The sequence below is a fragment of the Choloepus didactylus genome, chromosome 3 (genome assembly GCF_015220235.1).
Source record: "Choloepus didactylus isolate mChoDid1 chromosome 3, mChoDid1.pri, whole genome shotgun sequence".
Lineage (NCBI taxonomy): Eukaryota > Metazoa > Chordata > Mammalia > Pilosa > Megalonychidae > Choloepus > Choloepus didactylus.
In genome coordinates, this window is record NC_051309.1 from 46,042,300 (window position 1) to 46,061,126 (window position 18,827).

General features: G+C 38.0%; 1 protein-coding gene across 3 annotated transcripts in view; it reads right to left on the reverse strand.

The window, feature by feature from the left end:
- The window catches only part of ATP8A1 (ATPase phospholipid transporting 8A1), a 254,190-nt gene that overhangs the window by 234,469 nt on the left and 894 nt on the right, over positions 1-18,827 (reverse strand). The gene's annotated exons all lie outside the window — the stretch shown is intronic.

The following is an 18,827-nucleotide window of genomic DNA, read 5'->3' on the forward strand; positions in this document are numbered from 1 at the left end:
GCTGATTTGTTTGGAAATAGTTAATGAAAACATTTACAAATGCCAAGTCATACTTAACTGGAGAAGGGAGAAGAGCAATGAAAGATGGAAGGAATTTAATGATACCTTGAGAATATCCCATAGATCACTTGGTCAGATAGAAGGAATAAATAGCACATTCCTGGTACAGATTTAAAAATTGGCACAGAAGCAGATTACACTAGCAATGAGGAGTTTCAAATACTGGCCATCCACCAACATCTCCTAGAAGTCTCAATTAGCTAAAAGCATGGGTGACTTGCCTTGGCATCAAATTCATCTCTGACAAAGTACAGAAAACAAGATGAAGAACTGCTATTATGGACTGGATTCTAATCAACATAAAAGTGGTAAAGTCATAATGATAGTCTCAAAAAACTAATAATAACTGTACCAAAAAGCTCTCGATGGTTAAAGAGGAGAATACCATACCAAGTCAGAAATGTATTCTAGACCTCAGTACCACATATTTCAAGCTATTACTGAGGCCCAAAAAGGGACAGAAGTCCGGAAGGCCCTCTAAAGCAACATACTGACTAAATGTGAAAGTTCTTGACAAGAGGAAAAAGGGAGGTGTATTTAGACACCACTGTTGCAGCACAGGAAGTCCTTGAACTTGCCAAAGAAGATAACAAGATTATGGGAAAAGGTTGGACACTTGTTCAACAGTGAATAAGAGACACACAGACACATCTAAGAATGGAGGAAAGTTATTTAAAATATATATATTAGACACTAACAAAATGTTATTTTCCTTCCATTTAGAATATTAGGGATTGATGGGATAGGCCTGCTACCTGCAATAGATGGCATAATTTTAACAAGTAAAATTAAAAGCAGAACTCAATTCCTACTTCTACTTTGCTTCATTCTCTATCAAGGACAGTCATATTCAAACTAGGAAGGTTTGATAAACACTAGTTTTAAGAACTGAAGCAAAAGAAAGGGTAGGGATTATTTTTTAAAATGACAACAACAAAACAACACCTAGCTGGCTGAAAATGAATTCATACCTTGTAGCCAAAAAAATTTTAACCTACAGAACTGAGAGGATCGGCAGAATGGTTAAGTGAACTATCACTAATCACAGAAGAACTGTCATGAATGAGAAAGGTTCCAAAAGGTAAGGATAAGAAAATACTGTTTCAGTGTTATAAAGAGGAAAGAAGATGGGTCCTGTACATTATTAGCCAGTTTTTTTTATGAAAATAGGGGTCTAGAGATGTGTTTTCAGAATTCACATATTAATACAATGGGATTTACAGCTTCTAAAGGATTTAAGGTAAAAGTATGAGAATGAACACTTCACGTTCGCAGTGAGATTCAGTTAACATTGAATAAGATTTTATTGTTTTTTAAAGCAGTGTTTCTCATACACAGGATGTATTCTCAGGGGTTAAAGGGAATTTTTCCCCCTTGAATTTTTCCTCCTTTACATTACCTAAATCTGAACAATACTGTTATTGGCAATGAATCTGAAGTCAATTCTGGTCAAAATCTAGTGCAGATTATTAAAAGGATGGTTTAAAGGAAGGTGGTGACCACTGGGCCAGCAAACCTCCCCAGACTAAAGTCCTTTCCTTTTCTTATTTAAATTTATCCGCATCTGGATTTCAACAAGGCTTTCAGCTGGTCCCATACTTATAAAGCCAGAGCCACATGAGTCCATGATTATATAACAATGTGGAATCACAAGTGGTTGACAAATGTACACAAAGGGGCTCACACTGCAGCTATCCTTTGATTCCTCCCCGCCTTCAAGCTCTTCTGAAAGTCTACCTTGCCACACACCCTTGGCTGGGTTCCCCTCTCCTGATCTAGTATAGTGCCCTGACCCTAAGATATCAGGACCAACACTGGACCCCTGACCAGCTGGGCCAATGAGACGCCCTTCTGGGACTTCAGATTTGAGAGTCAGACACACAGGTAGGCAGACAATGTACTGAGAAGGGATGGACATGGAGAGCTGGGCACCGGGGAGGCTGGCCATGGCATCCTGAAGCCACAGGCATGCCAAAGGAATGAAGTGAAGAAGGGAGCTGATAAATAGAGACAAAAACAGAGCACTACTGGGTAGGGTGAGAGGCAGCAAAGTCTGAGCCCCACAAGGCTCAGCTGTGATCCCAACAGCTTGAACTGGAGAGTTCAAGTAAATGCTTAACTCATCTGAGGGCTCCGGCGCCAAACTGCTGAGTTCCAACCTTTTTGGTCTCTGTTTCTTCATCTATAAAATGGAATTGTATGAGGATTCAATGCCAAAAATCATGTAAAGTACTCAAATCATTGCCCATCTACGCTTACCAGTGAATTGATCTAATTAAAAAGGAGACATTGGAGAACCTCAGCACTCTGTTACTGGCCTTGTACACTTGTTTTAAACCATGATCTGATAAGGGTGTATGTGGCACATTAATAAAGTGCAGATGGCATGAAAGAATCAGAATTCAAGAAGATTTTGAGAGAGTGAATAAATTGAAGGTCCTATACTAAGGCTTAAAAAAATCAACTGTGCAAAAACAAAATAGGGGACATTTGTCCTATGTAGAAAATAAAGGTTTTTGTTGCCTCTAAGCTTCATGTACATTAGCAATATGAAATGACTGCTCCTCAAAATTAATTCTGTATTGGGCTGCACTGTTAGAAACAATGCCAGTAACAAGGAAGATAGATAACCATCCCAGTCTACAATGTACCATCAAACGATCGGCATATTCTGTTTATTCCAGCAGACTTTAGCTGGGACAGATTATGGAACACTCAGAGGGGAAAATCCAGGATAACAAGAGACATAAGAAAGTGCCAAAGGCAGAGGGAGATGATACTAAACAACTTCAAATACCTGAAAGACCATTATGAGACAAAGGGAAAAGATATTCTGTGGCCTCAAAAGACCAATGGGAAGAAGGTAGTAGAAAGAATGATTTACACTCAATATATGAAAGAACTTGCTAAGAACTAGAACTGTCTGAGAATGAAATGGACTGTATTAAAATGGGGTTCACCGCCGATCACTGAGAAGTACTCAAGCAGAAGATGGATAATTAATTGCTAGCACACTGTGTTCGGTACTGTTACACTAAATGACCTCTAAGTTCCCTTCCAACTCTAGAGTTCCATGATATCATCCTTTTAAAAAGTTTTTTAAAATAAGACAATTGTAACATCATCAGAGAACCACTAATATAGTGCTAAGGTAGGGAGCAAGTTTTCAACACTTTTTATAAGGAAAAGAGCATTATTGAATGAGTTGATATAAATGCTTGCAGGATAGTTAACTCCCCTGACTTTAGCAGCAATGTGTTCATAGGAAGATATAACTGAATTATAGTTCTGAATTAGTTTAAAGTCAACCCTTTAAAATGTACTGGAAAATATTAATACAAAGCTGTGAAAATTGTCTTGAGTTATTACAACTTTCATTTTTAGAGCTATTTACGCATTTTATAACATAAAAACAGGCTGATACATGTCTAGTTCCATCATTTTATTAAAAGAAGCGGAAAAACACAAATAACATTATTTTGCCGCTGTTTTATTCTCGGAATGCATCATTGGAGTTTGACTGGCACCTGCTTCTTATCTCATTGTGATTTTGTAAGAGAAAAAATAATTCATCCTCATTTTTTAACAAAGTCTCAACCACAGAAAACACCCAGAGAAGAGAGTAAAACCTACATGCCAATTATTACTTTGCTAAAGTCATGCAGCACATATAGCAACACAAAATTTCCCACAAGCAACAGCAACAGCTTTTTACTCTATAAAACAGACACCTTCCCCAGAATAAATAAAGGTGTGACACTCTCATCTATTGATGACAAGCAGTGTCACATCCGGTATGTAAAAGATCCAAAAGTCATCAAACAAGGCTGGAAAAATAGGAAATCCATAAAGGAGCACCTTGCATACAAGCCTGTATGTAAGAACCGCACTATGCCCCAGAACAACCCTGGCTCTGGGATGGCTCTTCTGCCATAAGAACTGTGGGCAGGATTAAAGAAGCCACCAAGACTGGTTAGACAGGACAGGCACAAAGATCTAGAACTCACTTGAGCAAAAGCAAGTAAAGCATGGCTGGCACGCTTCAGTTTGTCAGGATGTGGCTAAAAACGAAGACAGAAACCTACACTGAGAAGATTAAACGGGGATGTGTGAATGACAGCTGGTGGGCTGCAAAGACTTAAAAGACCTAGTACCGTGCTGAGTGACATTAAAGCAATGACACCTACACATGTGTGAGATTACCATCAGCCCTACCCAATTCATATGTAGAACAAGAACAATGAGAGGAGGGATGGTACAGATGCTTCAAGAGCCTCCTAACATCATAAATAAAAACCACCCAGTGACGGAGAACATCTTCTTGACCAAAAGGGGGATGTGAAAGGAAATGAAATAAGCTTCAGTGGCAGAGAGATTCCAAAAGGAGCCGAGAGGTCACTCTGGTGGGCACTCTTATGCACACTTTAGACAACCCTTTTTAGGTTCTAAAGAATTGGGGTAGCTGGTGGTGGATACCTGAAACTATCAACCTACAACCCAGAACCCATGAATCTCGAAGACAGTTGTATAAAAATGTAGCTTATGAGGGGTGACAATGGGATTGGGAAAGCCATAAGGACCAAACACCACTTTGTCTAGTTTATGGATGGATGTGTAGAAAAGTAGGGGAAGGAAACAAACAGACAAAGGTACCCAGTGTTCTTTTTTACTTCAATTGCTCTTTTTCACTCTAATTATTATTCTTGTTATTTTTGTGTGTGTGCTAATGAAGGTGTCAGGGATTGATTTAGGTGATGAATGTACAACTATGTAATGGTACTGTAAACAATCGAAAGTACAATTTGTTTTGTATGACTGCGTGGTATGTGAATATATCTCAATAAAATGATGATTAAAAAAAAAAAAAAAAAAAAAAAAAAACCACCCAGTGAATAAAGAATCTTCTCATGCAATGCTTGTACCTCCAGATGCTACTACCACTAACTGGAATCACACAATCAGTGCCACCCCTTAGACCTGCTGACATACCTGTGGCCATGTCAAGCAAGGTAACATGGGCCTATACATAGTAAGAAAATGCCATGAGATTTCAAAACTATGAGAGCATTTAAGTTCAATCTCCAAAATCTGAACAGCTTGATCTCATCCCAATCACTCACCAGACACAGATTTAAGGAACATTTGCTTAGCACCTGCTTTATATCAAGTGGCTTCATTTAATTTCTCCACTTCCAGAGAACATCCCTGCAATTTGGAGCACCCCAGGAGTCAAAGGAATATGATGAGTACAGAGAGAAGAGTCCTGGCAATAGAATTATTAACCCCAAATAGATTAAATCTATACAGTTCCCAGATACCTAAAATCCACAACAATGAGGAAGAGATAAGACAATAATAGTAATGTTTATTGAAATTCTAAAGAATATTCAGAGAAAAGAAGATGAGGGAAGGAGGAAATGAAAAAGGCTGAAGACTTGATTTTAGGATAAAAGCAATACTCTTTCTGAGAGAATAAAAGAAATGTATAACAACATACATCATTTTGGCACATGTGGGCTTGCACTTTTTTCTAAGATGCAAGCAGGTTTTCAGTCTTTCATCCCAGAGTTTTCTATCTCAGCAAATGGTGCCATCATTTTGGGCACAGGGCCCAAAATGTTAATCGTTCTTGACCAGTCTTTTTCTTTAACACTTCACATCCTATCCATTAAGAAATGTGTTATATTTAACTTCAAATGATATCCTAAATCCAATCTCTTCTCACTCCCCCCACTGACACCACCTAGTCCAAGCCACCATTGTCTCTTCTTGTTTCAGCTCTTATCCCCAAGATACAACCAGAATCTCTAAGGATCATTATATTTAAAGCTCCTTAGGAGATTCCAGTATGCAGCCAGGCTTAGTTTGACGACAGTTTACTCTCTATCCAACAGGTAGGTGATTTACCAGTAGATATTACCATTACCACTTTACCCAAGAAAAACAGGAGTCTCCAAGTTGTTAAATGACTTGCCCAGAGCCACACAGCTTGAAAGGACCAGAACCCAAATATGACTATAAGCTTATCTGGGCCCCAAGTGCCCCATTTCACTTTCCCGCAAGTTAATAATTTTTTAGGGCACTGGCTTAAGACACTAAGGAGGTTGGACTTCCTCTAGGGAAAACAAAAGAGTGGGGACAGCACTAAATGAGTTATAGCCTCAAGTTTTGTTGTGTCACAAAATAAACGTACTCTACTTGTTAAGTGGCTACCATGTCAAATTGTCTGGTACCAAATACACTAAAAACACAAGAAGCATAAACAGTAAAGATGGTGAGTCTATTAGTTTGCTTCAATGGAATTATTTTTAAAAAAAGAGAAGGACAATTCCAGCTGAACATAAGGAAAAATGTCTGAAACCTTATAAAGAAAACTATTAAGTTCAGGCTGAAGGACTTAGTATTGGTATTCAGACTTAGTTAAAATTTAAACATCTAGGAGGAGTGGTTTCCCCAACCAGAAGGATAAATTCCATAGGGAAAGTCACTTATTAAGATCAAAGGACATTCAACTTGGTACCTGGGGAAATTAAAAAGGCTTTTTTTTTTCTCCTTTGCTAATTACTTTCACTTGGAAGTCAACAAAAGGCCAACTTCTATAATGATTCTATTAGTGAACTTTAAACAAAAAGACATAGGAATAAATAGCCATCTGGGGTCAAACTGAGCCAAAAATGTAGAACTTTCCCTCCCTTCCCAGGTCAAATTCTGGCTTTTAAAAAGGATTTCCACCTGTAGAGTTCAAATCACATTACTTGTCACCTAGTAAAGGAAAGTCTAAGTGCAGGGGAAAAAGTACATATTGAAGAGAATTATAAAATCAAAAACAATCACCCAAGGATTGGCCACAATGCACTCCAGCTGAAGCACTGTGGTGCTTGTTTTCTAATCCTCAGAGCTTGAAATAATAATCTTCACCATCAGCAGTGGATAATGTCCTCATCCTTAGCCTGATACCCATCCCAGTGGCCACAAGCAAAACAGATTTGCTGAAGTAAGAGCATCAAAAATGGGCTTCATCTCAGCAGTCAGGGAAGGCAGATAATTGGGACTTCTGGCAAGTTTTCATTTTCTGTACAATAACTTGTAAAAGGCTATTTCATATCCTGTTGGGATAAATCAATAATTGCAGACTAAAGAAAATACACTTCTTGAAAATGAAGTTGCCACAGCAGTTTCAAAGACCTTTACAAAGTTTAAGCTATTATTTCCAGTTGTGAATGACTAAATATATGGACTACAAATATAGGATAGAGATTAATTATTACAACATATTAGAAGTAAGCAGGTTAGCAAAAAAAAAAAGTAATGACACTGCAGAAAAGCTCACATTCGACAAGCTCACAGAGCAGACATAACACCAGCTAAGAACAAATGCAATGTGTTCTCTTCATTTGGATGTACTAATTGAATGTTTAATTCAGAATTTTAGAGAAAGTCTTCAAAACCTCATAATTGAGTATTGTTGTACGTACCATTTCAGAGAAGGGAAATTAAGAGGAGTATAATTAGACACATAAGGACAATAGAAAAAAAAATTTACCAAAAATATCAACGTGCTCTTGGTTTCTTGGCTGGCAATGTATGTGGCTTTATATAATCGATTCCTCATTCTCTCCACAAGCAAGTTAATTCAAGGATCTACACTAGAGTTTCTCAACTCTGCTGCAATATTAGAATTACCTAGGGAGATTTTCTTAAATAATAATGTTTGATCCATATCCCCACAGACTGACTGATTGCACTGATACAGGATGGGCCCAGCAATCAGCATTGTTTAAAAGCTTCCAGTTGGTTTACTGTGCAGCCAGCCAGGTCCAGTACCTCTGAGGAAACACAATGTGGCTATAAAACCACCCACATTAAACAAACCTCCCACTGCCGTGTCCATATTTGTAAATGGATACACTTTGCATGAAAGATGGCAGAAAAAGTCATTCTTCCTCATGTCATTTCTCAAAACTTTACCCACACTGTGAAAATAAACAAACTAAACGTTGGCTAAATCCATCTGAGAACAACTTATCAGAACCGCTGTGGCATAGACAACGGATAGAACCCAGCTGAGCTTCAAGTAAAGTGCAGCACATCAAATTTGGGTAAAATCTATAGAGAGAGACTAGTTTCATTTCTTTGATGAGAGAGATGATATAGTCTGGGATTTAAAAAAAAAAAGGCAGGGTGAGACAGACTAGAAGGGGATTGGAAAGGGTTGACTAATCACAACCATTAGGATGACAAAATAGCTACAGAGCAAGGAATCCAGAGGAAATGGTTACAGACAATAGGTACACTCAGAACCAAAGAGCTCCAACATGGGACAAGTTTGTCCAGGAAAGCTGGCCAAGGGCAACAGTGAGGAAAGCACAAGCCAATGATATTCAGAGATCTTGGCAGGCCACTGGCCTCAGCACTGCTCACAAGCGCACAGACCCATAGCCCAAGCTAAGGTCAGGGACCAGGGTCTCTTCTCTGAGGAGGAGACTGCCAAGAACAACCAGAGTCCCCAGTCCTGGAGCTCTACAAGTCATTGTGACAAAAGGGTGACAGTATGATACGCAATGTCCCTAGAGTGCTAAGTCGGAGCTCCTTAAATCTTTTTTTACCTACGTTTTTAGGAACAGAGGCAGGGCTAAATCATGACAAAGGGACAAGGGGAAAAGAAGGGCTGCAGAAACTAGAAGGAAATTTATTTTACACCAAGTTGGCTTTACCTTGGGGGCAGAGCTACAGGGACCAAAGCCAATCACAGAAGCTCAACTATTCTCCTGGTGTCAGGGCACATCTCTCCGATTCACCACTGACATGGCTGTTTTTGCCTGCTCCACTCAAGAAAGCCAATTCTGTATTGTAAATAGGCCTGGTCCACAAAAGTGTTTCCTGGTCCAGAACCTAGGCTGCCTGTGGACAGTCCCTGAACAATCTATCACCTGGCTAACCTGGTGCTATTAAGTATAGCCCCAGATGGGGCAAAATCATTTATCTTCTTCAAACATGGCTCACACAAAATAATGAATAAGAGACTCAATTTAAAACAGACACCTCTCTTTGCCCAGTCAATAAGAGGTGTAAATAACCAATAAAGCCAAGTTCTATTATCCCTTTAGATCAACAAAAGTGACGGTGATATTGTACATTAAAACATACTACTCAAAGTCACTATCTATGTACACACATTATGTTAACATTAAAATGAAAGCTAATAGGAAGATAGGGCAGGATGGTTTTTGCTTATCAAATCTATTTTAAAAGAGATTTTTTTTGGGGGGGAGGGAAAAAACCCAACAGGCTTCAAAAGATGCCACAATATACTTACATGAAATCCCTCAATTGCCGTAAGAGCCACGTCAAAAGCAGTAATATATAAGCACTAAAATAATGCACAAGAACATTCTGGATTGACCTTCTGTAAAAAGGAAGGAAGTTGAAGGCTTAAGTCTCTATTAAGAAAGAAGTATATCTACACATGTATTTTTAATAAGTCTACTTTGAGCTATGAATTTCTATTATAAAATTTTATATTCTGAAAAACTCTAGTAAATCCTAAGCACAGGCTAGAGGTAAAATCCTCAGCTGTGCTGTCCAGTGTGGTAGCTATTAGCCATATGCACCTAATGGACACCTGAACTAGGACTAGTCCAAATTAAGTAAGTATAAAATACACACTGGATTTAGAGAACTTAGTACAAAAAAGGAATGTCAATATCACATTATTAATTTGTAAAACAATAATATGGAACTGCACAACACAGTGAACCCTAAATTAAACCATGAACTATAGTTAATAGAACAATTACAAAAATGTGCCTTCATCAATTGTAACAAATGTACCACACTAACGCAAGGTGTCAATAACAGGGTGGTATATGGGGACCCTATATTTTATGCCTGATTGCTCTGTAACCCCACAAATTCTCTAACTTAAAACAACAACAACAACGACAACAACAACAAAAAACCCTGCAGGTAGTCCCAAATCACCTGAAACAGGGTGCAGCCCTTTCAAACGAATACACTGGACAGAATAGAAAAAGAAGGTGAGATGAGCCCACTCTGCCAATTGCTCTATCCCAGGTGATATTAGATTTATCAGATTATCCATTGAAATGAAGGGGCCAAGCCCAGGTGAACAGGAGGAACTTGGGGCAGGAGGATTCATTCTTAACAAGTCATGGAAAGTGTGGAGCTCCCAGACTGGTCATGATGCAGTGAAATCTTGTACAAGGCACACTGTGTAACATTAGCCAAAACACTTCCCCGAAAGGAAAAGCTGTGAGAGACCTCCTTCCAGATAGAAAAGGGAACCCTAAACCTAGTATCACTTAGGGTGCAACAATAAAAAAAAGAATGAAAGAATTCAGATCAATGGTCAGTTTCACAATCGATAGCTTCCCTACATGCATTAACAATCACAAGCAAGAAAATCTCATTTTATAAAGGACCCCATTCCCAATACTTTGACAAAATGTAACTCATTCAGGAAAAATCATAAAATGTGCAGGAGTTATTTCAAGAAAACTCTCTTTAATACATGGAAGAAGAGACCAATAAATGCAGAGAGAAACTTAGTTTAAATGACTCAATACATGAAAGATGCTAATCTTTTCAATATAAAGTTATAAATTTGATGCAATCTCAATAAAGTTCACAACACATTTTGTAACTCGACTCAGTAATAAATTCACAAGTTCAAAGAGAAAAACAAACATATGAAAATAACCAGAAAATTTTAGGAAAAAAGAGCAATGAGAGTAGGGCAGTTTTGATTAAGTTGCAATAAAAGAATCTGATAAGGGCCAAAAGACAAAGACCAAAATACAAAGTAGAGGGGAAGGGAGGAGAGAGCCAAAAAGAAATTCCAGAAATGACTCAACTATATATGTAAATACAGTATAATAAAAGTAGTACCTCAAAATCCATATGGAAGGAATTAAATATATGGTTATCATGTCAGGTGAATAATGATTTTGAAAAAAAACTGTTAGATTCCCATCTCATATCTCACACTAAAAGAAATCCCACAGGAATTACAGATGTAGCTGTTTTTTTTTTAAATGAAACCTAAAAGTACTAGAAAAAATAGATAAGTAAAACATTTTCATTATCTTGAAATGAGAAACATGACACCAAAGCAGCAATTTTAACAAACAAGTGAAAGATCATACTTCATAAAAATCAACTTCAATATAAGAGAAAGCACATAAACAACTTAAGTTGACAGATAATCTAAGCACGGAAAAGGGTTATCATCTTTAACATATAAGAAACTTAAAATTCAACACAAAAAATACTCCATAAAGGGACATGATAAGCAATTCAGAAAAAAAAATACAATCACTAAATTTAACAAAGTATCTTCAACCTAACTAATAATCAAAGCAATATAAACTTAAAGATTCAGTTTTTGCCCTGCAAAACTTTTATATCCATAAAAAATACAATTTGACATTATCCAGGGCTGGAAAAAGAGACAAATAGGCACTTGTTCATTTCCATTACCATATACCAACAGTGTAATTTGGTATCATCTTTCTACACATTTTAAAAATATGTATCAAAGGTCATAAAAAGGTATATAGTTTTGATGCAGAAATCCCATTTCTAGGGACTTTTTACAAAGAAATAATCAGAAATGTGTAAAAAGATGTGCAAAGATGCTTATTCAAGAGTTGTTTGTTAAAACAAACAAAGTAAAGCAAAAAAAAAAATGACTTAAATGGGTTCATTTAGGATATCCTTAATAAATTATTAAATACTGACATGAAAATGATAAACTTTTAGAGTAGATTGAGTTATACACCCCAGAAGAAACATGTTCTTAATCTTAATCCCATTCCTGTGGGTGTGAACTCATTGTAAATAGGACCTTTTGAAGATGTTATTTTTAGTTAAGGTATGGCCAACTGAATCAGGATGGATTTTAATCAAATTACTATAAGTCTTATAAGAAATAAAGGCCAAAGGGAGAGGCTGAGAGTCAGAGGGAACACAGAAGAGAAAGGAGGTGATAGCACCATGTGACGGGAAAGCCAAGGAACCCAAAGACTGCCAGCCAGCCAGAACACTATTGACCCCAGGAGGAAACAAACCTTCCAGTCTCTGAAACTGTGAGAATAAATCCCTATTGTTGAAGCTAACTCACTGTGTGGTATTTGCCATAGCACCCCGGCAAACTAAGACAGCTGCCATTGAAGCAATACTATAGATTTGTCCATAACAAATAATTGTTGAGCCCCTAAGTACCAAACACTGTTGTATGCACTGAGGAGGATACAACAGTGACGAAAGATCAGGAGTCTATCTTTTATGGAGTTTATATAAATTTATATTTGATAGGCAAGGATGTCCACAAAATACTATTATGTGGGGAAAAAGATTTAAAGTAATGTAGAGTATTGTTACCAGACCAAGGTGGAAGATTCTTTTGCCTGATGCACTCCAATGACCAATTCCTGAGACACCAGGGTTTCAAAGAGACAAAGAGTTTTATTGCTAGGCAAAAAGCAGGAGAACAGATGGCCTATTGCTATAAAATCTGTCTCCCCAAACTGCAATAATTCTGATAGTTTTATTGTATCAAAAGATGCGCAGGTTTTAGGATAATGAGTACAATGGCCCCAGATGATGTAATTAGAGGTGATCTAATTATTGAGCATGTGCAGATTGATTACATGCTTAGTCACAGAACGTATGTAAGAAAATGGCGGGCTTAATACGATGATGGGCATGATTTTTAGTATTATAATGCGGTATAGGTAACCTGTAGGTTAAAGTCTAAGTTTCTGCACATGTCAGGTAGACCCATTTTGGTTAGATCCAGCTTCGGTTACCAAGATAACTTTGAACTTGGGGTGGGCTAGTTCTGGGCTGACCCAAGACCCTTCATTAATAAACATTAGGGGCTGACTGCGGTGATCATAACAATTTAAAGTGGAAAAACTGGATAAATGGGTACAAGTGAAGGTTAGTCACAAAGTTTTTACAATCACAAGGGCACAAGATAAAGGCAATGCAATCATTATCAGAGATCAAGGATTACAGTTCAGGTTTCAAGTATTTCCCTCTGTCTACTCTAACAAACCAGAAAGTAAAAAAGGAATATCTATGTTCAGTAATCATAATCAGTCCTTAAATCCTAACTTCTTGGTTACAGTATGATTTTGTCTTTCTTGACAAATAAATATATTTCTCTTTTTCTAGAAAATAATTGGAAAGGATCTATATCAAAATGTTAACAGTGATTATCTTTGATGGCATAGTTTAGGGTGATTTTTACTCTTCTCTTTAAATCTTTTTGCAGAGTGAGTTTTTCCAATGAGCAGGTATTACTTCCACAATCCAAAGAAAAAACTTAAGTTCCCTCCATCAAAAACAAATAAAGTTCAAAGCTATCCATTCATTTGACAAATATGGAAGATGTCTGGATGTAGCTCAGACAATTTTACAAATTGAACTGCAGGACATTCTCATCTCTTGGTCATAGCATTCACTCATTCATTTGACCAATATTCAAGCTCCTACTGTGTGCCAGGTAATCTCCTCAGAGGGAGGAAAACATCAGTGAACAAAACAGAGCTTGCTATCAGAAGATAAGATCATTGAAAGGTTTGTCCTCCACTAAAGAGTAAGGAGTGAGGGTGAACATTGTTGCCTTCACAACACTTACGATCTAATGAGACTGTGAATAGAGACCCAATAACGCTTCACTAACTTCAAAAGCATCCTCTGACCTGTGCAAGCTTTTCCTATGGCTGTAATTTAAGCCCAAGCTTCAATTCTCACTTTCATAAATAATATAATAAGAAAATGAGTGATATACTCCAGATTAGAAAACCTAAAATAATTTAATTTTTGCACTTAATATTTCCTGAATTACATTAAGTAAAATGGCAGATATTTTGAGATTCTCAAATACTGATTACATGAAGTATTATTATATTTCTGCACTTTCTCTTTCATAGTGTCACATCAGTTATAAAGCTTTAGCTCGTCTCTACTTTTCCTTTGGGGTCTCCATTCACTACAACCTTTTCGTCCTACAACAAAAACAGCAGGTGTATATCAAATGCTTATTAAAGGAACAAAGATTCTTAATCACTTTCTACCTGGACAACTGAAATAATAGCCTCCTAGAATTTTTATTTAATGGTTCTTAAGGAAATTACTCTTACTGTGCCTTTTGTTATATTTTAAGTGAATGGAACAAGTACTCTACATAGTTGCAAACATTTTAGAGTTGCCATTATATAGAGAGAAAGCAGTTCAAAACAATCCCTACAAAATCTCCTAAACATATCACTTAGTACATGTTTTACATAATCAGGTGAATGTTCTTACATTTTATAATAGTCGGCAGAAAAAAGTGCAAATCATTTAATAGGTGTGCTTTTGTGCATTTCCTTAGTTTTGAACAATTTAATGCATATTATTTTGTTAGGTACGAGCTCTAGAACATACTGTTCCTATTTTAAGAGCCTTTAGAAATTTGAGTACTTGACTGACTTAGCCTGTTAGTTGACTATCTAATAACCATTCTCCATTTTTCCTTTGGTAACACAACACTGAGCAATGGATTCAGCTGGAAAACTACCTTTTCCAGCTCCCCCCTGGCTGATGGCGACAGCCAATGAAAAATAAGCATTAGTCTTTGTAAGGGGCTTTGTGGAAAATCCTCACCTCCCTTGTCCTTCATTTTTTCCCTGCCTGGAACTCCTACATGATGGTTGGAACTTCAGCAACCGCACTGTGACTTTCTAAGGATGGGGAAGGAGAAAGGCATTGAAGAGCCAGGGTTCCTTATGACTTTGTTAGCAGGCATGGCAGCCCCAGACTACCTACTACCTACTTGTTTTACAAAAGTGAGGAAAAACTCTTACCTAAGTCACCATTATTCCATTGTTAGTTTTTTAACATTCTTACAGCTGTTTTCAAAGACCCATTTGATTTAGCTGCAGTAGGAGTGAAGAGACCCAAAATTCTTAGCCTTAAGTGAGAGCTTTATCTACTCTCACTTGCTTGGCACATTTATCTACTAGGAGGATTTCAACTATTATTTCTGAACTCAAGAGTTACAAGTTTAATTTTTCTCATCTCTGACCTCTAAATTTCTAAGTATCTTCAAAACATATCCATTTGGATGTTTGGTAATTACTTCAAACTTTCATTTTATATCTTCTCTATTGTACTGTCCCTCTCTCTCTCAATTTCCTTATTTTTTTAACAGATTTTACCAATCAATCAGGTTCAAGACTACAAAGCAGAGTTCCTGAAAATGTATTTCACCTGCACCAGAATATCCTAGGAAGCTTATGAAAAAGGCAGATCCCCAGTCCACCCCAGATCTACTGAACAGAATCTTCATGAGCCAGCCAGGAAAGTGCATTTTTAACTGGATACCCAAGATCTCGGAAACATTAAAATTTGAAATTACTGCCTGAGAACTGCCTTTTCAAAAAATTTATTCATATCTTTCCTGCTCAATATTCAGGCTATTGCTAAGTCCTATGATGTAATCTTTATGGCCTCATTTCTTACTATTCTCTCCCACCCTGTTCTTTTAACCTTCCATATTCTTTCCTGCCTTTGGACCTTTACTGTGGCCCCTCCCTCTTCCTGAACACTCTTCCCCTAGGCCCCCACCAGGCTAACTCCTGCCCCTCCTTCATGTCAACTTTTCAGTGAAGGCCAACCTGTTTAAAACTGCAATCCACCCAGGAACCTTAGGCATCTTGCCTTCTCTTTTATTTTTTCCCATACTACTTACCACATAACAAAGCAAGTAATTTACTTATTTGTTCTGTTTGCTTTGTCTCTTGCCTCACTAGAATGTTAAGTATCACAAGGGCAGGGATTTTTCTCTTTTGTTGACTGATGTATCCCAAGTACCTAAAACGGTACTTGTAGAAATTTGATGAATATCTGTTAAATGAATGAATGATTTCCTCAGAAACCTCTCTCAGGTTCCTTCCTTACCATTCTCACTGCTTGACTCCAATATTTGTCCTGGTTGTCATATTTAGGCTTTTTTGAAATAGCCTCCTAATTAGTCTCTTTGAAGTGCCATTCCCTCCAAACCATCCAATGCACTTCCAGACTTAGCTTTCTAGGACCCTTTTATAGGAGCCCTATAATGATTTGGCTCCTAACTGGCCCTCTCAGAGATGTTGTACATTGGCATTGTAATTGATGCCAATGTACAAGATCCTGTTGAAATATTTACTTCTATATCCAAATGACTCATCTTGGCATTCAAAATGCTCTGTAATATAGCAATACTTTACCTATTCAAACTTACATCCTACTCCTTCCAAGTTTCTCTCTGCTCCCAATTTCCTAAAGAACTCTGAAATAAGCCATGTTCATTTTCACCATAGTTTCATGTAGTTACTCTCTACCTTCAGCACACACCCCACTACTGAAATGGATGGCGATATCCTCTAAAACCTTGCTACTCAGAGTGTGATCCATGGGCTAACTTCCTTCAGCATTGCCTAGGAGAGCTTGGAGTACAACAGCTCCAGCTCCACCCCAGACCTAACAAATCAGAATCTGCAGCTTATCAAGATCCACAGGTCAATCATGTGCAACTTAAAACTTAAGACTGCTTGAGTGCTCATCTCAAATCATTCTTCAACAAAGCGTTCCCTAGGCAGGCCTCATGCTCTCACATCGCGATCTTCCAAGGGACCTGGGCCACCCATAACAAGTACAATGATCATTTAATAAGATCCCCTTTTAAAATATTTTTTCTCATTTTTATGTAACTTCTTATGCCCCAATTTGGTCTTGAACAGCTCATTCGCAGGACACTGCATCTGGCCAAAGAAACCCATTCAATCACTTCAAGGAAAGAAAAGAGCTTTAGAAACCCAGGGAGAGAAAGTGCTCCAAGGTCTCTACACCCTCTCTTAGTACTGGTGTCTCTTTCCCCATCCATTCCATTCTCTCTCCCATCTTTCTCTGTTCACTAATAGTTTCTGCTTCCACATATCAGCATTCACATGACCCACTACAGCCAGCCATTCTTTCCCCTGTGCACCTCTGCCCCTTTATGCTTCGATTTTCACTCTATTTTCACTCTAAGCTTAATGTTCCCCAAGAGAGATATGATCAGCACAGAGAATCCTTTTGAGCCAAACCACAAGGTTACAAGTGTCTGAGCAACCTATGGATTGGCTACACTTGGATCAGGGGCTCACCCTGATCCAATCAGCTGAGGCCAAGGGGGTGGCAGTATAGAACAAGGCCCTTTAGGCAGCAGGAGCTATGAATGGAGAATATTAGGAAAGAAAGCTGTGGGCAGAGCGGGCAGTGAGCAACACTGCCAGTCCAGAAGCATTGTTCTGTCTTCACCACAGTCCAGAGCAAGATGCTGAGTACATAATAAACTGAAACCAATCAATACAGGAGGCAAGGGCCATTCACTAAGCAACAGAATGCTCCGACACTGTGCTGGATGCACTGAGAATATATAAAAAGCAGTGCTAGTTTTCCAGGAGCTCCTAATCCAAATGGGCCACTGACCTAGCTACTCAACCTTGGGCAAGTTATTAAAACATTCTTGGTCACAGTTTCCTCATCTGTCAGATGGGAGTCCATTTACATCTACATCCCAGAGTGCTGTAAGGTTCCATGAGGTAATCTTTGTCATAGAGCTTTGAAAAATACATATGCCAATCAAAAACAATACTGCAGCCTTTCAATGGTAATGAAATCCTGTCACAAGTCACAGGTTTTGTATTGCTTTCTGATCTTTTCTTTTTTCCCTTCTTCCCAGAGTATATAGTCCATCAATTGCTATTATTTGAAAGACAACCTCAACTACTACCAGTATATTTTCATTACCTGTATGGCCAAATGGTGATCAGGGAGATTAATTCATTTCAATCAGTGTGAAAAAAATGAATGAATACATTCTTTTTTTTTTTTTTTTACTGTGCTGCAAGTGATTTTTACAACACTATTATCTATTCAACTGTGCCTCTAAAATTGTAATGGCCTATATAAATATTTTTTGGTATATTACAAATGACAATAAACGTGCTAAATTCCTATGTAGGACACAGTTTAGTTTTGACTTCTATGTGGTGGTCTTCTCCCCAGAAAAGTTTCATTTAATATTTCCTAAAAGCTGGAATCAGAATATCATATTATTGAAGCCCATCACCCCCATTTTTTACGTAAGGAATCTGAGTGGGAAAAATAACAAAATGGCCTGCCCCGAACCCCTAGAATCCTATTCTCCAAACTTCCATATCTTTTTTCTAATACCACTCTACCACCTGCCTCACATCAAAGGGTGGGAGGTATGTTGAGAATCAGTGAAAACTGCAAGATAGACTAGTTCTCAAAAACATGCTATTCCACACTTGCAGAATGCAAGTATGGGTTTATGGGAGATTAGGAAAAAAATAGATAAAATAAAAACTCAAAATACGTATAATCTGAGCTCTACCCTGAACAAAATCAAGGAATATTTACTAAGTACATGACAGGTAGGGTGCAGAGTGCTCCTCAGACAGGAAGAAAAGAGTATCTCGGCCCTCCAAAAGCTTACAGGCTTGCCCCCGCAGGCATCTCCTGTTGCTCAGTGGTGACAAGTGCAGCCAGCCATTCAACAGCTGGCCCGGGTGGAGCAACGGAAACAGCATCCACCTTGCTAGAAAGTCAGCTCAGCTGGCCTAAATGCGGGTTTCAGGCAAAAGGAAAAAACAACAACAAAATCTCAAACGTGAGCTGGGTAAGACCCCGCTGCAGGAGGCAGAATG